The sequence below is a fragment of the Meles meles genome, chromosome 5 (genome assembly GCF_922984935.1).
Source record: "Meles meles chromosome 5, mMelMel3.1 paternal haplotype, whole genome shotgun sequence".
NCBI lineage: Eukaryota > Metazoa > Chordata > Mammalia > Carnivora > Mustelidae > Meles > Meles meles.
The window spans coordinates 150,963,356-150,987,836 of NC_060070.1; the positions used below are offsets into that span (position 1 = coordinate 150,963,356).

General features: G+C 45.9%; 1 long non-coding RNA gene across 4 annotated transcripts; it reads left to right on the top strand.

Annotated features, from left to right (window-relative positions):
- The first annotated feature begins 411 nt into the window (after window positions 1-411).
- LOC123942410 lies at window positions 412-24,373 on the top strand. Of its 4 annotated transcripts, XR_006818411.1 has the most exons (6): window positions 412-1,126; window positions 1,286-1,449; window positions 18,021-18,128; window positions 20,194-22,623; window positions 22,749-22,928; window positions 23,841-24,373. It is a non-coding gene; the product is annotated as an uncharacterized LOC123942410 (long non-coding RNA). The 4 variants fall into 4 exon arrangements; XR_006818410.1 differs by lacking the exon at window positions 1,286-1,449; XR_006818412.1 differs by lacking the exon at window positions 1,286-1,449 and having other exon boundaries at window positions 20,194-22,607.
- The last annotated feature ends 108 nt before the right edge of the window (window positions 24,374-24,481 follow it).

The window sequence follows — 24,481 nt, forward strand, 5'->3', positions numbered from 1 at the left end:
TTCAGTGATGACAACGAAAAAACATTCACTACCGTGTGGGACTTGGCCCAGATCAGGTGGTTCTTAACTTGCAGCCCACTGTGGTTATCTGGAGAACTTTTGGGGAATACACCAAAGACGGCCTGCCCCCAAGCAAATTAAGATTTTTTATTTATTTAACAGAGAGAGAGATCACAAGTAGGCAGAGAGGCAGGCAGAGCGAGAGGAGGAAGCAGGCTCCCCGCGGAGCAGAGAGCCAAATGCGGGGCTCGATCCCAGGACCCCGAGATCATGACCCGAGCCGAAGGCAGCGGCTTAATCCACCGAGCCACCCAGGCGCCCCCCCCCAGGCAAATTAAAAGGGGATGTGAGCGAGGGGAGTCCGGGCACAAAGTTGACATCTTGAGATTCTGCAGTGACACTAAAGGGACCTCTCCCCAAGAGATGTCACTTCTTTGGCCTTACCCAGGTCCCCTGACCCCATGAGCCTCAAGGAGGACGGGGCACCCCCTTCTCCTGAGGCGGGTCCTGGGGGCCTTCAAGGTCCCACCCTCACTGGAGCCTCTCCACTCGGTCCTGGGCGGCAGGCAAGCCCCCCGAAGGGTGTTTGCCCCCAGCGGCTGCAGGGCCGTGGGACTCCCCCATTCCACGCCGGGGATGCTCTGCGCAGACTCCACCACCGACCGGAGTAGGGGTCAGGGGTGGGGGGAAGACTCGCGAGACCGGATCCGGCGCCAGCATCCACGGAGCGCCCCCGCCCCTCCAAGCCCAGCCCCGGCGTCGGGAAGTGTCCTGGCGTCGGGAAGTGTCCTGGCGCCGGGAAGTGTCCTGGCGCCTCCGGCCGCAGGAGGTCAACCACCAGCGCCGGCCCCGCCCCGCAGCACCGGCTCCGCCCCCTCCGGCCTTCAAAAGCTGCGCATGCGCCATGGCCGCGGCTCGTGTTCCGGCATCTCGGATTGATTGTCAGCTGCTTTCGCTCAGACCCGGCGTCCTCCCACCCGGCGGGTCGGAACCCTGGGGAACCCGGCTGCTCCCCGCCGAGGTTTTTCTCGTTTCCAAGGTGGGGAGCCCTGGCAAAGGAGCTGGTCGTGGTGGACTCGTCAGGGGATAAAGATGGAGACCCCTCGTCTGAGTCGGCAGGAAAGAGGTGAGTCGCGTAGAGACCCCCGCGGGGTGGGTGGTCCGGGAACCGCCGACCCCTCCTTGCCTTGTGCTTGTGGGGTGTCGCCGCTGGGCTTTCCTCAGAGGCTTCAAAGGGAAAAATACAAAAAAATAAGTAATGGAAGCCTGCATATCCAACTCCTAGATCTTTAACGTTCACACCTGACTGTGTTTGCTCCACATCGTGGTGGGAGGAATCCAAGGGGACAAACTGGAGGAAGAACTCACCGCTTATCTCTGAGAGTCAGCAGTGCTTCTGAAGATGGGGTGTCGTCTCCCAGAACCCGTTTTGATTAAAAATATTAAAAGGTACTTTCCAAAATACTAGATGCGGTACGGTGTCATTTAAATGGATTTTAAAGGACGTTCCTCAGGTGCTGTCTTGCTGCACTGCCCATTTATGTCTAGCGTTTTGTCACTTGCTTTTTCCCCCGCGGGGTATTGGTTTTTGTTATCTGTGTAGATACATGCCATAGCGTCCATTCCATTGAAAGAATAAATCGTAATTAATGCCTCTGTTCCTGATGGTGAACATCTGGGGTATTGGTGGAGAGCTGGCCGGCTCTGAGGCTGTGATCTGCTGCTGTCTCGAAGACCCTGCTTTGCTGCTGTGTTTCTGACTCAGCTGAATCCTAACGAGAGCAGCGCACCCCTCCACAGTGTGCATACTTTTTCACCCTCTCAGTGAAAGAATCCTAAATTCCAGCAGTTACTAAGTGGTACCACATACCCCGCCTAGTGGCTTCAGCATGTAGAATCCTGCCTCAGTGCCTGAGAGGGGTTTTTTGTTTTTGTTTTTGTTTTTCTCCCCATGTCCCATTGTTTATGTCCTATGAACTTGTCTGTGCTTGCTTTTATCTAGCTTTCTAATTTGTGCCAGGCAAATAGGGAGTAAAGTGACGTCTCATTGTTTTATTTGTCCATTTCGGGAACTGAGTTGTACATCTCTTTAAATGATTGTTAGCATTGCAGTTTTCTGCCTACTGCCCGATGATATCCTTTGTTGATTTTTCTACTGAGTCAGTTACATTTTTTGTTGCTTTTTCAGATGTTGATAGTTTACCTTTTAATTTTTTGTGCGTTTTTGACATTTCAAGTATCTCCTCACAAATGAGGTAGCATTATCATAGATCCTTAATTGAACAGAAAAACTTAATTCTAACATAATCAAAATTGTTAGTTTAATTATGACTTGTGCCTTTAGGATTTACTTGAAGTTCTCTTTTATTGACTTATTTATGTATTTACAAGCTTTGGAGTTTACCTTATGCTCTTAGGCATTTAATTCATTTAGATTCCACCTTTGCAGGTGATGGAGAGGGTTGGGATCCAGTTTAATTTTTGTCATTCAGTGAGCTAGTTTTCAGCGCACCAACTACAAACGATCTGTTCTTTCCCCGTGGACATGCTCTGCTCGTTTTCATGTTCCATCCCTGGATCTACCCATGCCAGTCTCGAGCTCTTGATTATATTCCAGTGTCTTGTTTTTCTCCTCTCTTGCAAATAATGCCGCACCTTACATTGTAAGTTCAGATCTGTGTGCGTACGTACAAGAATTTTTCCAGGGTGTATACCAAGAGAGAAAATCAGTGACTGTTAGGGGATGCACACTTTAATGGGACTCCAGACTGCCAGATTGGCATCCTTTTTTTTTTTTTTTTTTACTATGTTCCTGCCCCAAGGGTTTGAAATGGTATCTCACTGTTGTTTGAATTTGCATTTCCTTGCTTTTTGCAAGTTATTGGTCATTTTGTAGTTTCCTCTTCTGCTAGTTGTCTGTTCAGTATTCTTCTGGGTTTTCTTTACTGATTGATGTTTAAGAGGTCTGTGTGAATTTTGGGTTCTGATTCTTAGTGATGTAACAGATAGTGTCTACAAGTATATTGTTTGTCCCTTAATTGTGATTAGAATGGATCTCGTTAGATAGAAAATGTTAATTTTGGATTGTTCAAGTTGAATACTATATTCCTTAAACGTTTTTGTATCTGATTTTAAGGAATTCTGCCCTTCTCTGAGGTCATAAATATCCTCCTTATTTTCTTCTAAAATTTTAAAAGATTTTGTTTTCTAGTCTGTGTCTTTGCTAGATCTGAAACTTTTTGTGAGGGGTAGAACTATAATTTTTTTTGGATTCTGTATGAAAGCCAATCGCTCGATCTGAGTGGTCAGCCTTTCTCCCCCCCCTTTTAGTATTGCTGCTCCTGTATGGTCTGTGTTGGCGCTGCTTCTAGGCTTTCTCTTTTATTGTACTGATTTCCTCTTCTGAGGCAGGGCTCTCCTCTGTTGGGGAAATAAAATAGTTCTGCCAACAAAAGACCCGTCTGATCCCCATAACCACGCCATCAATAGGGAAGGCCGAAGTGGCGTAGTCAGAGATTGGACGTACTCTGTGACATGGGCCGGGGGGCTTCAGCTAGTGGAGTGCTTATACCCCAGTCGTCTACCTACTTAGCAGGAGCCCTGTGTGTGTGTGTGTGTGTGTGTGTGTGTGTGTGTGTGTGTGTTTGGTGGGGAGAGTGAGGGGGTGAAGGGAGAATCCTCATCTCCAGATCTTCCCGTTCACTTGTTCTAGTATGTGGAATCTTACCATTAAGTGTTGATGTTTTCAGTTTTGTTTGTTTAAATCAGTATCTTCTTTAGAAATTAAAGTGTTGCTCAGGATTAACATATAATATGTTTAGATAGGAGTGAGTTTATCTCAAAGCCAGGACCTTTGAAACAACCAAAATGATGAAATATGGAAGGTTTGAATGGCCTCTGTCAGGAAGGGCAGCTTTTAAAACTATAGACTAAAATAAAATTTAGAGGTTGTTTTTAATTTTAATTAATCACCCCATTATTTCTCCTCTTTAATTTCCATATATATTTATGAGTTGATTATAGTATTTTTCCGTTTTTACTATGCTTATCCTGATAGTAATTGTCACCTGCCCCCATTCCAGCCAATAATAAAAAATCAGCTTTGAGGAATAATTTATATCCAACAAAATGCACTTGTATTCATTGTATGATATAATGAATTTTATATATCCATGTAGTTACCACCATAATCGAGATACAGCACATTTCCCTCAACCTAGATAGCTTCCCTGTGCCCCTTTGTACACAGTCCCCTGTCCCCTAGACCCAGACCTGCACCCTAGCCCACCACTGATCTGCTATCTGTTATTATACCTCAGTTTCCCCAGTCCTTGGATTTCATATGAATGGGATTTATATCACATATTCTTGTATCTGCTTTATTTTTCTCAAAATGGTTTTGAGATTCATCCTTGTCATGGTATGTGTCCCACTTTGTTCCCTTTTATTGCTCTCTTCTTTTATATGGATACATTACATTTTTTTATCCATTCCCCTGTAGATGGACTTTTGGGTTGTTTCTGATTTATGGCATTGTGAAAAACACTGAAGAAGACATTTGTATACACGTCATGGGTGTAGACATGTTTTCATTTCTCTTGGATGGAATTGCTGGGCTGTACAAGTGTTTGTCTCATTTTATGGGAAACAGCCGAACTCTTTGCAGCGTGGTTATAACGTTGTCCACTTCCTTCCAGTGTGTGAGAGGACTGGTTCCTCCAGACCCTTGCTACCAGGTCAGCGTTTTTAATTTTAGGCCTTTTATTAGGTGTGAAGTGGTATTTCGTTGTGGTTTTGATTTGCGTTTCTGTAATAACTAATAATGTTTAGCATCTTTTCATGTACTTTGCCATTTGTACATCTTTTGTGACGTGTGTGTTGAAAACTTAAACTTTTTTTTTTTTTTTGCTTGTCTTCTTATTATTGAGTTGTAAAGTTCTTTATATTTCCTGGGTACAAGTCTTCTATCAGATATATGTATTATAAATATCTGTGGTTTCTCTTTTCGTTGTCCTACCTGTTTTTTGAAGGATATACCTGATTACTTTTGGTGAGCTAATTTGTCATTTTATCACTTACAGTTTATTGTTTTTGTGTTTGTTTTTTTTTTTTTTAATAAATCTTTGCTTGTCCTGAGGTATTGAAGATTTTCTTGATTTCAGTTCTTATATTCAACCTGTGACCCATTTGGAGTTAATTTTTGTGTAAGGCTTTGTGTGAAGTTCTTTTTTCCCCCGTGGAGGATATCTGGTTGTTGGAGAACCATTTGTTGAAAAGATTGCCCTTTCCCTTTTGACCAGATAGCTTTGGCACATTTCTCAAAATTAATTGACTGTAGATGTTTGGATCTCTTTCTGGGTACTATGTAGGCCGCACCGAAGTTGGTGCAGAAACGAGAAGGGGGACGTAGACGAGACAAATTGCTACCATAAGGCAGAGAAAGGGTTCCTGGGATTTTAGGGCTCATCGGCTCCAACAGAGGAGCAGACACCATGTTTTCCCACCAGTGAGGGGGGAGGGGCTAGGTAGTCCATGTGGGGCCAGAGAAGACAGGGAATTTCCCTGAAACAAAGGGAGTTTCGGCAGCTACTTGGGAATATTCCTTAAAGTCTCCGTCCCGAGGAAGACTAACCACAGTTTGTCAAGGAACAAGAAGAGCACCCTTTGGACCTAACACCCCCCCACTCCAGATTTCCCCGCCAGCGTCTCAGGTAAAAATTGAAAATGGGGTGGGCCCAAGTGGAACATAAATCAGTGTTTGAACTAAGTTAGGTTTGTTGGTAATTAAACTCATCTTTAAAGTTATCAGCACTAAATGTAAAACTTATTCTGTCGAGGTTTACTGAAGGTCAAATAAGCTCATATTATCTCTGTTGGAATTTGTTAACAAGAAGATGACTAAACTGATGGTTAATTGTCTCAAAGTTTTCTTGGGTAATTGCTGAGATAGCTTTCAAAGTCTTTGGTAACCTGAAAGCTTAAAGTTTTGCTTGGATGATAAATGGAATTAAATTTGTTGGACATCTAAGTCTTTTCCAAATGGGAGAAAGTGCTACATCACTGTTAACTAGGCATAGGTTTGTGCTTTTGACTTACTGCAAAGAACTAAGGATATTTAAATCTGTTGGTAAACACACTTTGTGTTCAACTGATTCACAAATTTGCCATCTAAAGAATTCTGGTGTAACAGTTTGCCGTTGGTTACTCCTTAGTCTTCACTGGAGATGAAGGTTTCTTTTTTTTTGGAGATGAAGGTTTCTAAAGAGTGAAAAATTCTACTAACCCTAACTATGACTGATGGAAATAAGGGAAACCACTCTGAATGTGAAAAAGTAGGAGCTATGTAAGAAAGATAAGAAATGGGAGTGCATTTTTGTTAAAGGTAGAAGAAGGTAATTTTGTCCCAAATGAGATGGTTGTTTGGAAAGAAATGGCTTGGGACAAAATCTGAATGCAAAGGAAAGTTGTAGAAGGTTTATGGAGGGAAAACTTTGGAATGGAATTTTAGATGTGGTCGGGATAGACCAAGATTGAAATGAATGGATTTGAAAGTACATTGTTAGAATATTGAAAGTTTACCTTCTCTGTTGAATAAGACAAAGTATTGTGTGGTTGTTGGTCTGTCTAGATAAGAAAATGCAAATAGTTGTTCTCTCCACCTGCCTAGAAAAATCGGGTCTTTAACATCCCTAATCCTATGTAGGCATGTGCTTTAAAACTTTTTAAGGTTTTAACAAACTTCCCCAAGATTTAAATCACGAATAAAGTCTTGTGGACTAATTAGGCTTGCTTGCTTGGTATGTAACATTCTGGTTCTGGCTATTGAAGTGTTATGTGGCACAGAATAACTGAGTTTCCTCATCGTAGTGAACTCTCCTATCAGATCATTCACAATGTCCATTTCTGAGTTTTTGTTTGTTTGTTTGTTTGTAGTTGTTTTTTGCCATTTATAATTGTCCTTATTGTCTTGCAAAAATGAGTTTCATTTCTGGGAGGTTCATATAAAGGACTTTTAGGACAACACAGATATTCAGTATCTTTAAGATCAGAACTGAAATGAGTAAGAATTTCCAGAACTAAAGCTGCATTCAAACTAAACCAGAATTAGTAACATGGGACTGAATGAACTAAGAGATTATAGTGTTGTGGCTCTTGTTTGCTCTTCCAGACTAAGGCAACTTTTTCTTAAGATATCTGTGACTTACAGAAATGTGAAAATACTCATTTGTAAACAAATCAAAGCATTCAACTTTTCTCTCTACCTGAACCCTCAAATTCAAAATGTCTTCACCCGGAAAACATTACACCTAAGTGCGGAAGAAGGATCCTTTAACAAATCAGTGGTCTTGTCCTGATCCTGTTTTAATTTGGGGACAAGAACATGTGTGTATCTTTCCTGGGAATGCTGATGGACCCATCTGGCTCCCCAAGCGGTTCCTACACTCCTGCAGTGGATCACACTCCAGAGGAACTTCTGGATCCGTCCCAATGCCTCATCCCGCCGTTCCGGAGGCCGAAGATACTGACATACAGTCTTACTATATGTCTATAGTATAGCTTTATATAGCTTACTATATGTCTATACTATAGCTTTATATAGCTTACTATATGTCTATACTATAGCTTTTTAATGAAGTCTTAAAATTAGATAGTAATAAGTCCTTGGACTTTTTTCTTTTTTAAAAGACTGATTTGGCTCTCTCTAGCCCTTCACATTTCATGTAAATGTAGAATCAGATTGCCAGTTTTGAGACTCCTTCCCAAATAAAGCTCCTGCTGTATTTTTTTCATTGAGATTGTATTAAAGCTATTATATCAATTTGAGAGAATTGACATCATGACAGTTTTTAAAAATTTTTTTATTTTTATTTAAATTCAAGTTAGTTAACAGATAGTGTATTATTAGTTTCGGGGTAGAGTTTAGTGATTCATCGGTTGCATGTAACACCCAGTGCTCATTCCATCAGATGTCCTCCTTGACGCCCATCACCCAATTACCCCATCCCCTCCCCACCCAAACCTTGGTTGTTCCTGGCAACCCTCAGTTTTTTCCCCATAGTTAAGAGTCTCCTATGGGTTGCCCCTCTCTCTTCTTATCCTATTTTATTTTTCCTTCCCTTTCTCTGTGCTCATGTTTTGTTTTTTAAATTCTACAGATGAGTGAAATCACATGGTATTTGTTTTCTCTGACTTACTTCACTTAGCATAATATACTCTAGTTTCATCCCCATCATTGCAAATGGCAAGATTTCATTTTTGATGGCTGCATAATATTCGTGTGTGTGTGTGTGTGTGTGTGTATGCATGCACACACCACATCTTCTTTATCCATTCATCAGTCGACGGACATATGGGCTATTTCCGTATTTTGGCAGTTGTGGACATTGCTGCTTCAAATCACTATTTTTGTATCCTTTGGGTAAATATCCAGTAGTGCAGTTACTGGGTCATAGGATAGTTCTTTTTTTTTTTTTGAGAGATTTTATTCATCCATTTGACAGAGAGATCACAAGTAGGCAGAGAGGCAGGCAGAGGGAGAGAGTGAAGCAGGCTCCCTGCTGAGCAGAGAGCCGGACGTGGTGCTCCATCCTAGGACCCTGAGATCATGAACTGAGCTGAAGGCAGAGGCTTAACCCACTGAGCCACCCAGGTGCCCCTGGTTTTCTTTTTCAACATTACTTTGGTTCTTTGGGGACTTTTCTGGTTCTGTGTAAATTATAAAATTGTTCCAGCTCTGTGAAAAATGCTGGTGTTATTTTGATAGGGATTGCATTGAATGTGTAGATTGCTGTAGGTAGCATAGACATTTTTTTTAAAAGATTTTATTTATTATTTGACCGAGGGAGACACTGCGAGGGAGGGAAAACAAGTAGGAGAGGGAGAAGCAGGCTCCCTGCTCCCAATATGGGGCTCGATCCCAGGACCCCAGGATCACGACCCGAGCTGAAGGCAGATGCCCAATGACTAAGCCACCCAGGTGCCCCTAGCATAGACATTTTAACAATATTTGTTCTTCCAGTCCCTGAGTGTGGAATATTTTTCTATTTCTTTGTGTCTTCCTCAGTTTCTTTCATGAGTGTTCTGTAGTTTTCTGAGTACAGATTCTTTGCATCGTTGGTTAGGTTTATTCCTAGGTATCTTATGTGTTTTGGTGCAATTGTAAATGGGATCAATTTCTTGAATTTCTCTTTCTGCTGCTTGGTTGCTGGTGTATAGAAATGCAACAGACTTTTGTACATTGATTTTATATCCTGCAACTTTGCTGAATTCCTATATCCATTCTAGCAATTTTCTTGGCGGCGTTTTTCAGGTTTTCTACATAGAGTATCATGTCATCTGCGTAGAGTGGAAGTTTGAGTTCTTCTTTGCTTACTTGGATGCCTTTTATTTTTGTTGTCTGATTGCTGAGACCAGGGCTTTCAGTACTATACTGAACAACAGTGGTGAGAGTGGACATACCTGTTGTGCTCTTGATCTTGGGGGAAAAGCTCTCAGTTTTTCCCCATTGAGGATGATATTAGCTGTGGGTCTTTCGTATATGGCCTTTATGATTTTGAGGTTTTGTTCCCTCTATCCCTACTTTGTTGAGGTTTTTATCAAGACAGGGTGTGTATTTTGTCAAATGCTTTTTCTGCATCTGTTGAGAGGATCATACAGCTCTTACCCTTTCTTTTATTAATATGGTGTATCATGTTTGATTTGCACGTTCAATGAAACTTCCAGTCCAGGAATAGATCGGACTTGGTAATGGTGAATAATTCTTTTAACGTACTGTGGGATCTGATTACTTAGTAATCTTGTTAAGAATTTTTGCATTCATGTTCATCAGGGATGTTTGTCTATAATTCTCCTTTCTAGTGGGGTCCTTGTCTGGTTTTGGAATCAAGGGAATGCTGGTCTCATAGAATGAATTTGGAAGTTTTCCTTCCATTTCTATTTTTTCGAACAGTTTCAAAGGAATAGTTATTAATTCTTTTTTTAAGAAAAAAAGATTTTAGGGGCACCTGGGTGGCTCAGTGGGTTAAAGCCTCTGCCTTCAGCTCAGGTCATGATCCCAGGGTCCTGGGATCGAGTCCCGCATTGGGCTCTCTGCTCGGCAGGAAGCCTGCTTCCCTTCCTCTCTCTCTGGCTGCCTCTCTGCCTACCTGTGATCTTTGTCTGTCAAGTAAATAAATAAAATCTTAAAAAGAAAAAAAGATTTTATTTATTTGACAGAGGGAGAGAGATCACAAGTAGGCAGAGAGGCAGACAGAGGGAGGGAGGAACCAGGCTCCCTGGCAAGCAGAGAGCCCAGTGTGGGGCTTGATCCCAGGACCCTCAGATCACGAGATCATGACCTGAGTGGAAGGCAGAGGCTTAACCCACTGAACCATCCAGGCGCCCCAAGAATAGTTATTTATTCTTCTTTAAGTATTTGGTAGAATTCCCCTGGGAAGCCATCCAGCCCAGTCCCTTGTTTGTTGGGAGATTTTTATTTTCAATTTTTTTAAATTAGCATATAATGTATTATTTGTTTCAGGGGTACGGGTCTGTGATTCATCAGTCTTACACAATGCACAGCATTCACCATAGCACATTCCCTCCCTAATCATCATTACCTGGCCACCCCATCCTTCCCTCCCTCCCCTGCCTCCAGCAACCCTCAGTTTGTTTCATGAGATTAAGAATCTCTTATGGTTTATCTCCCTCTCTGGTTTCATCTTGTTTCATTTTTCCCTCCCTTCCTCTATGACCCTCTGTCTTGTTTCTCAAGTTCCTCAAATCCCTGAGATCATATGAAAATTGTCTTTCTCTGATTGACTTATGTTGCTTTGCATAATACCCTCTAGTTCTGTCCATGCCCTTGCAAATGCAAGATTTCATTTTTTGATGGCTGCATGGTATTCCATTGTGTATATATACACCACATCTTCTTTATCCATTCATCTGTTGATGGACATCTAGGTTCTTTCCATAGTTTGGCTATTGTGGACATTGCTGCTATAAACACTGGGGTGCACATGCCCCTATGGATGACTGCATTTGTATCTTTAGAGTAAATACCCAGTAGTGCAATTACTGGGTCGCAGGGTAGCTCTATTTTCAACTTTTTGAGGAACCTCCATACTGTTTCCCAGAGCGGCTGTGCCAGCTTGCAGTCCCACCAACAGTGTTGGAGAATTCTGCTTTCTCCACATACTCAACAACACCTGTCGTTTCCTTAATTTTAGCGATTCTGATTGATGTAAGGTGTTATCTCACTGTGGTTTTAGTTTGTATTTCCCTGATGCTGAGTGATGTTGAGCACTTTTCATGTGTCTGTTGACTATTTGGATGTCTTCTTTGCAGAAATGTCTGTTCATGTCTTCTGCCCATTTCTTGATTGGATTATTCTTTGGGTGTTGAGTTCGATCAGTTCTTTATAGATTTTGGACACTAGCCCTTTATCTGATATGTCATTTGCAAATATCTTCTCCCATTCTGTCAGTTGTGTTTTGTTTTTGTTGATTGTTTCCCTTGCTGTGCAGAAGCTTTTGATCGTGATGAAGTCCCAATAGTTCATTTTTACCCTTGCTTCCCTTGCCTTTGGTGATGTTTCTAGGAAGAATTCGCTGTGGCTCAAGTTGAAGAGGTTGCTGCCTGTGTTCTTCTCAAGGATTTTGATGGATTCTTTTCTCACATTGAGGTCTTTCATCCATTTTGAGTCTATTTTTGTGTGTGGTGTAAGGAAATGGTCCAGTTTCATTCTTCTGCATGTGGCTGTCCAATTTTCCCAACACCATTTGTTAAAGAGACTGTCTTTTTTCCATTGGACATTCTTTCCTGCTTTGTCTAAGATTAGTTGACCATAGAGTTGAGGGTCCATTTCTGGACTCTCTGTTCTGTTCCACTGATCTATGGGTCTGTTTTTGTGCCAGTAACATATTGTCTTGACGATTACAGCTTTGTAATAGAGCTCGAAGTCTGGAATTGCGATGCCACTAATTTTGCTTTTCTTTTTCAACATTCCTCTGGCTATTCAGGGTCTTTTCTGGATCCACATAAATTTTAGGATAATTTGTTCCATTTCTTTGAAAAAAGTTGATGGTGTTTTGATAGACATTGCATTAAATGTATAGATTGCTTTAGATAGCATAGACATTTTCACAACATTTGTTTCTCCAATCCATGAGCATGGAATGTTTTTCCCATTTCTTTGTGTCTTCCTTTATTTCTTTCATGAGTACTTTATAATTTTCTGAGTATAGATTCTTTGCCTCTTCGGTTACGTTTATTTTATTCCTAGATATTTTATGGTTTTGGGTACGATTATAAATGGGATTGACTCCTTAATTTCTTTCTTCTGTATTGCTGTTGGTGTAAAGAAATGCAACTGATTTCTGTGCATTGATTTTATATCCTGACACTTTACTGAATTCCTGTGTACTCATATAACAGTTTTGGAGTGGAGTCTTGGGTTTTCCACATAAAGTATCCTATTATCTGCAAAGAGTGAGAGTTCAACTTCTTTGCCGATTTGGATGCCTTTTCTTTTTGTTGTCTGATTGCTGAGGCTAGGACTTCTAGTACTATGTTGAATAGCAGTTGTGATTGTGGACAGCCCTGCCATGTTCCTGACCTTAGGGGAAAAGCTTTCAGTTTTTCCCCATTGAGAATGATATTCCTAGGTTTTTCATAGATGGCTTTTATGATATTGAGTATGTACCCTCTGTCCTACACTGTGAAGAGTTCTGATCAAGAAAGGATGCTGGACTTTGTCAAATGCTTTTTCAGCATCTGTTGAGCGTATCATATGGTTCTTGTTCTTTCTTTTATTAATGTATTGTATCACATTGATTTGAGGATTTATTCCTTGCAGCCCAGGAATAAATCCCACTTGGTTGTGGTGAATAATTCTTATAATGTACTATTATACATATTATACAATATTATACATATTATACAATATACTATTATACATATTATACAATTCTTATAATGTACTATTGGATCCTACTGGCTAGTATTTTGGTGAGAATTTTTGCATCCAAGCTGATAGGAATATTGGTCTGCGATTCCCCCGTTTTTTGTTTTTTTTTTAAAGATTTTATTTATTTATTTGACAGAGAGAAATCACAAGAGAGGCAGGCAGAGAGAGAGGAAGGGAAGCAGGCTCTCCGCTGAGCAGAGAGCCAGATGCGGGACTTGATCCCAGGACCCTGAGATCAGGGGGAGCCTGCTTCCCCCGCCCTGCCTGCCTTTCTTCCTGCTTGTGATCTCTCTTAAATCTTTAATCTCTCTAAAATCTTAAAAAAAACTAAAAAACAAAAACCCAACAATGACAACACCACCACCAAAAAACACTAGATCCTGAGTGTGTTTTGGTATGCTCGTTAAAAGAAACTAGGTGCCAAAATAATAAAGTAAAAAACATATATGTGTGTAAATAAAATAAAATACAATGAAAGGAAACATATATATATATATATATATATAGAGAGAGAGAGAGAGAATAGCTGAAAGGAATTGAGAAAAATAGGAAAATAAATGAAAAAATTAGAAAAAAAATATTTTTGAGCGAGAGTGTGAGCCGGGGAGGGTCAGAGGGAGCCGGAGGGAGAGGATGGTAAACAGGCTCCATGCCCAGCACAGAGCTTGATGCCCGCGGGGTGTGATCTCTTGACCCTGAGATCGTGACCGGAGCCAAAAGCAAGAGCTGGGGACTCAACCCGCAGAACCACCCAGATGTCTTGACAGTTGTAAGCCTTCTAATCCCTGAACACAGTACGTCTCTCCCGTTTATTTGGCTCTTACTAAATTGACTTCAGAGGGGCATCAGGGAACTTTTTGGAGTGACGGGAATATTCTGTGTCATAGTTAGAGTGGGAGTAACATGGGAACAGACAAGTATCAAACCTCACCAAGGTGTACATTAGATTCTGTAGTTGACTGTGTATAAGGGACTGCAGTGAAGTTTCTCTGCAAAGTAATAACAAAAATTACGTCAGGTATTACATTTCTTTCACTGACGTGATTCCTGATCATCAGAATCATTTGACTTGCATGTCACTTGAACAGTCGGTTTGATGCTGACGGTGCTGCATTCGTTCACGAACCGTCTCAGTAGCGTAATGCCGACCCCGTCCAGGGAGAGATGCTGGCCCCGGGACATGGCAGGAAGGGGAAATGGGCCAGGCGTGGTGATAGTCAGCAGAGCGTCTGTGTCAGAGATGATTGCGTGTTTACTACTGTCTCTTTCCTCTTCTTCCCTGGACTCGAGGTCAGACTCCTGGGAAGGTTTACTGGTCAGTGTGTATGGCCGAGAGACTGAGTTCTGCTTTGTGGAAGGTGAGCAAAAGTGATGTGTGCCCTTCCAGACTTGGCCCATAACCAGCGACACGTCACAGTACTCCACGCCTTTTTCCTCTTCAGACTCTTGTTTAGAGACCAACTGCAGGGCGGGGTTGGGAGCCGTAACCTAAAGACCGACGAGCCATGGGTTGGAAGGAGCCATGTCTCCCAGGCAGCGCCCCGACTGGATCTGGAGAGAAGTTTCCTCTAATAGCCTCCTTTCAGTCCCAGGTGTAGTCTGCTTCTTTGATTCTCTCAGTACTCAGTGTGCTCTGGGGAGATTCTAGATTCTCACAGCTTGGTTGTGGATAATAAAGAAAAGCTCTTTCCATACAGACACGGGAGGCAGAGCAGATCAGGACAACAGAGCAGGCCAGGAGCGGAGAGACTCCACGGGGAAAGGAAGGCCTTGTGGAAGGGTGCAGCTGTGGTAGAGAGTCAGGCAGCGGAGGGAGATGGGCCCTGGAGTCAGGAAGGGTCCTCAGGGCACACCAGCACCGGCCGGAGCCAGGCAGAGCTATTTAAGGAAATTGAGAAGGATTGGGCTTCGCATGATGGGTAAATCAGGGGTTAACATCTCTGTCATATCGATGAGGAAATTAAGTTTTATGGAGATTAAAATATTTGTATCTAGCCCGGTGCCTAGTTCATAGTAGATGCACAGTAAATATTTGTTGAATGAATGAATAATTTACTAGTCTGACACCTTGAATGCTGAGGCCTTCTACCAGGGATTGAGAACTTGTCCGTTCGGTGGTGTGTAGAGGAGTACGGCTGGTACCCAGGACCGACACCGCTGTGTTTGCGTACGGTGCTTGAAAAAAGTTGGAATGTTAGTGTGCTCCCTGCTTGGCCCTAGGCCCTACCATCCCCGGTTGCCTTATAACTCGCGCGGTCTCCACGTCCCGCCGTCTGTCTCCTGTGGGCTTGGTTGTGTGGAATCCCTCTTCCACTTCCCCATCCACAGGTCACCTTCTAGATGACTCTAGAAGGGGCTCTTCCCTAACCTGTTGTTTTGCCTTCTCCCGCCTCTTTCCTGCCGCTGCCATCCCGTCCTCTCTCTCCCCTATCTCTGTCCGCATATGTCCTCTGGATTTTCTCATGCTATTTAGCATTCTAGGCAGAACTTCTTAGGCCACGAAGCCCAAGAGGAGGAGCTGGGAACGGAGTTCCCCCTAAGCCCGGGATGGAGTTGGACCAGGGGTGGCATCTACAAGTTCGAATTACATGTAAAGAGACAGAAATATTATTGTACTGTGTGGTTGGTAGGCAAATGAGCAGTGCCTATAAATTATACTTAACCAGCCTCTATCCACATGTCATATTTTGTAGTTACTCTGCTCTTACTGGCTGCAGTTAACTTCCTGGGCATCGAGTCATTTTATCGTATTTTCTTGTCTGCTGAACTAGGAGTTAGAAGGTGCCGTGTCCGTTCTGAACAACATATTCACAGCAGCTGTACTCCCTGTTTCGAAGTAGAAAAACCCCTTTATTGGTATTGTCAGAATAGGGTAGAAACAGCAGAAAACGGAAATGTGCACACAGATGGGAGCACAGTAAGCCGTGAAGGCGGGTAAGACCCACCGGATCGGGTCCTCGCACGTGCAGCCGCGTCGGCCGGGGAAGCCCGGCGGACACGGCCGGGCTGCGGTCCTGACTGAGGCCTGGGCAGGGCGTCCTCCCCTCGGCCGAGACTTCGACTCACCGTCCCCACAAGGGCCACCTTCACAGGGTGTGACGGGGTCTGAAGTGCAACGTGCAGTTTGGAGCGAGCTGCCTTCCCGGGTTCTCACGCTTCTGTGTCATCAAGGAGCCCGGCTGTGTGTGCCCGCACTCCTGGATGCCACCCTGCGGGGCCGGCCCCCTGGAGCAGGAGGGGACGCGAGACAAGATTTGTAGCGCTTGGTGTTCGGAGCAGAAGGGCCCGGTCTGACCTGGAGGCTGCTCACGTCCGCTGACCGGGCTCCCGAGCTCACTCATGCCGCCCGAGTCTCACAGGTTGGGGTGGTCAGGTCTGGGGGGACACGTCCCAGGACCCTCCGTCCGGATGGCGCAGCACGTGAGGGGCTCTGGGGACACAGCCAAGGCTCTGTGCACAGTTAACATCCGGACAGCTTCAGCCTAGAGCAAGGGGAGCGGGGCCGGAGGGACGTGGCGCCGCGTGCTGATGGGGCCCAGTTCTCCAGAAACGTCTTCTGTACAAGCAGCGTAAGAACCTCTGTCCCTGGAGGTCACCGGACCCGCCTTCCCTGGAAGTCCTTGGTGCGGAGTTGGATGGAGCTTCACGTGCTCAACCTGTCCCTTTCTACTCCCAGTCCAGACTGTCGCCTTCCGACAACCCTCGCCACAGTTGGCGTGGGCTTGCTTCCTGCTCCTCTGGGGCCCCGGGTGCTGAGGGTTGCACCCCTTGCCAGACGCACACCCACAGGGCCTGTGGGAATGGGCGGGGTGGGGGGATGCCCTGGGAGGGAACCTCTTGCTTCTTGAGGTGGCTCCGGGCCCTGTGGCCGGGATTTGCGGCCAGTCGTGTCCGCACCCCCGCCCCCGCCCCCTTTCCTAACGTTGGCTGGGACAGGCTCCTCCCACTTGTCCTTTCTGTCTGGCCACTAGACCAGATGTTACTTTGACCACAGGACCTTTGTCCTATGTATGGAGAAACCCAAAGCCGCGGGTAGGAACTCCACCAGCATGGAATCAAATTCATTTACCCGCACATCCTGCCGGAATTTGGGAGACAGGGCGAGGAGGGTTGTGTCTGAACCACTGGGAGGGTTTTGTTTGCTTTAGGAGCTGGAAGACAGAAGCTTCAGCTTCATAAGCTTCCTGGGTTCAGCTGAAAGGCGAGCTGGCAGCCTCACTGTTGCCTCGGTGAGTCTCGTCGCAATGCGGGCGGCAGCTCACCGACCTTCCCCTCTGTGGGAGCCTAAATGTGTCACACTTGCTAACAAGCAAAAATCCCATTTATGACATAGGAGGCCATTGTGTTGTCTTTGGATAACAGAGTATAAGGGAGAAATGCATTTGTTGGGAATTTTTCATATTTAGCTTAGCACATCTAGCCAACAGAGACATCGGATGAATTACTAGTTCTGTTAACATAAAAACAGGCATTTTGGGGAAAAGGGGGGTTTGTTCCACTCTTTTGGTTTTTTATACTCATGTAAAATAATACCTTTATATAATAAAACAAGCATGAGGGGAGCATTTATTTCTAATAACTATTTTTAAATTACATGATAATCTAAGTGATGAGGCAAATGGCTTCATAAATTCGGAAATTCTGATAGAATCAATTCAGTAATACAATGAAAACTTCATGAGTGTCCATAACCATACATATTTTAAGAAACCAGTTCTAAAAGAGCCAGTCTGAGGAATATTGTAAAATGAATTAGGGCAGCTAAAATAGTCTGTATTTCCTCCTGACAAGACAGGTGAGTGACTCTGTAAGTGTAATCAGACCAACAAGTTTGAGGAATGTGCAACAGAATCAGTGATTATTATGAGCACACAGTAGTCTAATAAAAATGTTCAATTAAGTAAAATAAGCAGAAAAGAGAAGTACTCTGACAAACGATGGAAAATATACTTACAGATTAAAAAATTTATAAAAACTAGAATTTAATGTACAAAAGTAAATGTAGTTCTTCGTTTTGTCCTGAATTTGTTTTTTTCTTTTTTTTAAGTGGGTTTCCTTTTCTTCTAAGCAGGAGCAGGGAACGTGAGGATGGTCAGAAGCGCCTGCTCAGCGTCCCCTGGTTTCTGGCCGGAAACACCGAAAATCCGTCATCCCATCCCTCCCTCCCTCCTTGTTGCTGGTGAGTGGTTCCCTTTGGGTTTCCATACGGTGCCCTCCGGAAGCCCAATACCTTGATGTTGTCGTATCACCCGTTTCACCTCCAGTTAGAGGTCAGCTTGTTGTCCCTAAGTCGGGTCCCCGTAGCTGCAGATCTCGTTCTAAGTCTTGTTTTAGAAAGATGCCCTGCGTGCGGGCTGGGGTGGGTTGTAGGCTTTGTGGGTGCCATTGGCAAGGCTTCTGGAACGTCAGTGGGGGTGCCGGGTGAAGAGATGAAGTGGGCTGGAGGAAGGGGAATGCCGAGGTGGAGGAAACTTCTAGAAGCTCAGAGGATGAAGACAGAGCAGCATGTACGGAAAATGCACAAGCAGGTCTCCGTGGCCCCGTGCGGAGTGACAGTGGGTCCCACAGGCGGTGGCGGCGTCTGTCACTAGCGGAGGGTCCCTCTTGTTACACCAGGAGATCAGCAGCAGTTCTGCAGGAAATCCCGACCTCTACAGCCTGGAGGAGGGTCTGCCCTCCCAGCTGCAGGCGGGCCCTGTGCTCGCTGGCGTGGGCCCCAGGCACGGCCACGCGGAGCTGCGACTGTGGATAAGCAGCAGCACTGAAGCACTGTGAAACTGCCGGAGGCGCGAGGGTGGCTCCTTTCTGGGGCACGGCTTGGCCAGCTGCCCCGGTTCTGACTGTTGTCGGGAGGGGAAGAGCGAGCCCCGAGACCCCAGTGAGACCGAAGCTCCTCCCCAGTTCCAGAGCACGGGGCAGGCTCCCTGACGAGGCCCTGGGGTTTCCATCTTCGGGACCGTTGACCCCTCGGTTTGTTCCTTCAGTTGAAAATTTCAAGACCCTTGGATTGTCCCACGTTGTCTCCGCGGGGTGCCGGCAGCGGGGGCGTGGTCTTCACTCTCTGTGCTTGCCGAATCCCGCCTGAGAAGTAGTAAGAGCTGAGTGTAAGTGTGGAAAAAGTCCTCCAAGGAGGAACAACGTTTTACTGATGGCTGAAAAGTGAGGGAGTTGTGGTTTCGTGGGACCTGCTGCTTCCCGTGTTCTCTCTCGTCTGAAGCTTGAGGTGGCGGGATAGTCCCTTTCCCGGAGCTTTGGGGCTCCCTGACGCTCACTTGCAAATATACCCCGTTATCTTCCAAAGTTGCACCTTGTACTGAAATTCCCAGGCCTGTGGGGAACAGCGAAGATACTGCTGCATTGTCTCCTTGCCCCATGCCCCTGCCGAGCTGTTTTTCAACCTTTGTTCGTTTTTTTTTTTTTAAGAATTTATTTATTTATTTGACAGAGAGAGATCACAAGTAGGCAGAGAGGCAGGCAGAGAGAGAGAGGGAAGCAGGCTCCCCGCTGAGCAGAGAGCCCGATGCGGAGCTCGATCCCAGGACCCTGAGATCATGACCTGAGCTGAAGGCAGAGGCTTAAACCACTGAGCCACCCAGGCGCCCACTTTGTTCGTATTTTTAAATGGAGTTAAAGTCAGCACGTGTCGAGAAGGGGATCCCAGCCCTTGGGCTTCGTGGAAGCTGGTAAAGGATGACACCAGGGCCCCTTGGATTCGAAGCTAGACTAACCGAGTGACCCGCCTTACAGAACTGCGAACCACGGTAACCGCATCAGACAGAAGCCACATGGTGTTTCAGTGGCATCTGCACTCAGTCGTGGCAGTCTGATCCTGGACTGGTTCGGTGTGGGGCATGGACCGCCGCGGGGATGAGCGAACAGCCAGCCCGCCCTGCTAGTTTTCGCCCGCGTGTGGGTGAGGGAGAGCCCGGAGGAAGGCAGTTACTGAGAACATTCTCTGAAACTAATGGCATGGCCATAAATGCTTAATAGTCAGCTCTCGTGAAGACAAACAAGGAACCCCGCCCCCATCGCACCACAGACAAAACCCCTTCAATCTGTAGCAGCTCGCCCATTTCCGCAGCGCACCTGTTCCCGCACAGCGGGTGTCGGGCTAAGTGCGCCCGCGACGGAGTCTCGCCGCTCCACGAGCCGGGTGCCTCCCGGTGGGTGAGGATAGTAGTAGGTAAGTAGGAGGTGTGGGGGATCTGTTGACTTTTCTTCTTCTTCTTTCTCTTTTTTAAAAGAGTGTGTGAGCAGGAAGGAAAGGCAGAGGGAGAAGCAGGCTCCACACCGAGCAGGGAGCCGGATGCGCAGCCCATCCCAGGACCCCAGGACCAGGACCTCAGCTGAAAGCAGACATTTAACTGACCGAGCCACCCAGGTGACCTTAACTTTGTTTTTCATGTAAGGTATTTAATTGTAAATGTATTTGATTTCATTTGTAATGTTCGTTGAGTTTAAATAAGCAGCTCACAAAATGCCTGAAAGCTTAGCAGTTGGCCCTGGTGAGCGGCGTGAACCGCCCCCACTCGGCGGCTTTGTCCTCCTCCTCCTTCTGTGTAAACGATCTAGTCCTGTGGCGTGGGGATGCTCTGAAACTCCAGTTGGCAGCCAAGAGTTCCAGACCTGTGAGACATGAAGCCGACTGTCAAAGGTCCGTGGCCAGGAAGTGCTAGACTCGGTATCCGAGCCTCAGTCCTTGTGTCCCCTCACTGCCCCCCACCTCAGAGTCCCAGGCAGTTTCTGTCCCCTGCATCCGGTCAGCTGGCCAGCAGCTGCTCCCTCAGGGCGTCAGATTCTAGAAGTAGCTGTCCTCTGGTGGTCTTCCAACCCCAGCTCTGTCCTGGGGCAGGAGGGCCTGGGAAGCCAGGTGTCTTTCCAAGGCCTGGTACTGAAGGCTCTTTTTAGGTCTGATGAGTTCTGGGGAGGATGGATGCTGTTTCAGCCGGAGGGGCTGGACACTGAGGTCGGGGATAAAGGGAGCTGCCTCACTGACGACACTGGGGTAAAATCCGAAAGAAGGTGAGGGAATGAGCTCTTGTGCTTTCTGGGCAAACCATTCCAGGTAGACGGGATGATCCATGCAAAGGCCCCAAGGCAGCTGTGTGCTCCCGAGGCTCCTGGGAAGGGCAAGGCCCCGGGCTGCTCCTGGAGGCGCGGTCAGGGTGACAGTGTGAGGTGCTGGGGGGCGTCAGGGTGCAAAGACATCCGACTACAGAGCCGCGCAGTTTGCTCTGCTGGGCGCGACCCGTTCCGTGTTTGTGGAATCAGTCTAAGGGGCTGCTGCCAACTGTTTCTTTATGAAGCACGGAAGGTAGAGAAACTAGGACAGGAAAAGTAAAGTTACGGTAAGTATTGTTTAATGAAATACTTGTTTGCTTTTGTGTCTTTGCTGTGACAAGTAGTTTTTACCGAGTGGAATTATGAAAATAAATGTTCGACAGGCCTGGCCGTGAGACCTTGTAGGACACTGGGTTTTCTACTGCATGAGGAGGGAGGCTGATGGCAGGATTTGAGTCAGGGGACACGAGAAAACACCTGCCCTCTGTGCTGGGAGAAGACCGGAGAGGATGGGGGTAGAAACGGGAAGACCGGTTGGGAGGCTGTTGCCGTAGGTCCGGGGGAGAATTAAGGCGATGGAGTGACTGTCTGAGGACAGGGGAGGGCCTGCGGGTGCAGCAGTCTGGAGAAAGACTGAACGATGGCTGTTGGACATCTGTGCGGCAGTGTAAGTCAGCAGTTTCTAGAAGTGCGCATGTAGTATCAACCTTACCCAAAGAGAGCTCTGGCCTTTGCCCCTAGCTGCTAGGAGGTGATCTCGAGGCCCTTGGAGAGTGCCTTTGTTTACCTGGCGGCCCTGGCCACTGGACAGTCAATGGTATAATTCATAGTGGGAGCTTTGGGCCACACAGAATCTGCTCCTCCTCCGGGGGGCTGGGATGGCAGGTCAGCCATGGGACATCAGCGGTGGAGCGCCAGACCTGTGAGAAGGAACCTTTCGGTGGAAGCCGCCCAGGCCGTGGGGTTTTGCTGGGGCGCACAGTGCGATAGAACAATGGGCAAGAGATGCAAAGGAAAACCGCGCATCCGCCACGATGGATAACATCGAAAAAGACAAACAATTTTAATTTAAAAAAAAAACCCCAAAACTAGAAGGATGTGAAACAGGGAATTTCATCTAAATTTTACAGTATTAGGTTTGTGAGGTTCATCTGATGTTCGTAACTATGGCTTTCATTTTCGGTTTTGATTTCAGAGCAGGGAGAAGTGTACAGCCACTTTGGAAAAGTTTAGGGTTTGACCCAGTGATTTCTGACTCTAGGAATGTAAACATCCTCGTGTCTGCACAGGCGCCGAACCACGTGCAGGAGCGCTCGTGGCACTGTGATCCCTGAGAAAGAGGTAAATGTCAGCCAGCAGTGGAACAGACGCCTCAGCTGGGGTATAGTCACAAAATGGAAGCTGATACGACACAAACGAGTCACACGTCTACACAGCAACACAGACGAATCTGCCGAACCGAATTTTCTGCGTGAAAGACACCAGGCACAAAAGACTGCTTGTCGTTTGATTTCCATTTAATGTAAGATCCCAAACCAGCTAAACGGAATGACTGTCGGACATCAGGAGGAGGGACATTCAGGGAGGATGGAGGGCGGTGAGTGACAGAGAGGGTGAGTAGCAGCTGGCGGACCGTCTGTGCTCTGACCGGCGGGTGCTGCAGGGCTGTTCGCTCTGCTCGGTCAGTGAGCTTTACAGTGCTCTTTTGTCACGTTTTGTTACGATTTTCTCTTTGTAGGTTATGTTTCCTGATTCAAAAAGCTTGAAGAAGGTTGGGATCTTCTAAGGACTCTGTTTTCCATGAGAAGAGTTTTCAGCACCAGAAGGAACTTTACAACCCCCAGTTTGCTTTCTGGGTAGGTTCAGGAGCTTCTGGACTGCTACTCACTGTTTCCGTCTCCCAGTATCAAAATACTGAGTGAGTATTTGCTGCATAACCATGGAGCGTGTAGCGTATTAGCAGCTTTATAAATAAAAGGATAAAATCAACCCACAAGATTTTGGGGGGAGCTGCTGCCGCCATGGACTGAATCCTATTTCCAGTGGTCCCCTTTCTGTGTGGGACATGGGATAGTGCGGATCTGTGGGTCACTTCCCACATCGCTCAGCTCTACCTTAGAGCAGCCAGGCAGCGCTGGGTTCTCCAGGGGCAGAATTAGCAGATGGGTGAGCGATCCTTTAAAAAACACAAAACGCTATGTGAGTGTGGAAGAGAGTGGCTGCTCACAAAAGCTCCTTCGTCTTCAGTGCACGGGAGTGAGGATACCTTACCTGCCTCCTTATCCGTTTCCTCTGTAGTTAGGATTCCCCATGTGGAAAGGGACGGTGCCCTGTAAAGAGTTTGGAGGAAAGAATGATAAATTAGTTCAAAGAGAACACCCACTGATTCCAAGATCATAAAACTTAATCTAGTTTCTTCTCACTCATTGACCTTGAACGTGGCCTGACATGCCAAGTGAAAGCACAGTGCTCTGAAGCTCCCGTGGGCCCTTCACAGCTGGTGGGGCTGCTGTGGCCTGAAGTCAGAGCGCAGCGCTCCCTGCGGCTCGCCTGCACGGAGACAGACGCTAACGCACCTCCGAAGCTTGTCTGGCTCTAAGCATTCCGCAGTTCTTTGAGAAGCTGGAATGGTCATGGTTGCCCTAAAATTGGAAAATAAGGACAGGAAGGGTGGATGATCTTTGCCCTCTTTTGGGAAGGATCGTCAGTCCTCAGTTAACAGTGTGGTGCCAGTGCTTGGACAGAGGGACTGACGCACAACAGGAAGCACAGAAGCCGACAACACGGGAATTTTGTATGCCATTAAGACGGCACTTTTTTTTTTTAATAGGTTCCACACCCAGTGCAGAGCCAAAGGCAGGGCCTGAACTCATGACCCTGAGACAAAGACCCGATCTGAAATCAAGAATCGGACGTTCCACCGACTGAGCCCCCCAGGGGCCCGACCAACAGCCTCTCTTATCACTGGGAGTAAAGATGGACTTCATTAGTGTGAGACGATGGGATAGTCGTTTGTAAGACACCATATGTACTAGGATAAACTCCAAATAGATCAAAGATTGACATGTTAAAAAGAACAAAACAAAAACCCAGATGAAAATAGAGGTGAATTCCTTTGGTTCTTGAAGTGGCAAAGACCCTTCTTAATAAATTGCTCAAAATCCAAAGCTGTGAAAGAAAATATTGACACATTCAATTACTGAAAGATAAGGCTGGGTCGCAACATTTACCAAAGTTAAAAGACAAAGGACTATCAGAAAACATTTTTCAACACCTGATACAAAGGGCTCAGCTCTCTGATAACAGACACAGAGCCAACCTGAACTATTGTTTTATGCATTGTGTATCACGTACCTGTGGGGGAGATGGAGAGCTCCGTCCCGCCGCAGGCCCAGGACAGACTGCTAAGTGAACAGCGGCAGAGAACTTGTATGCATTCTCCTGTGAAAGGGCAAGGAAGAAAAGTATGTT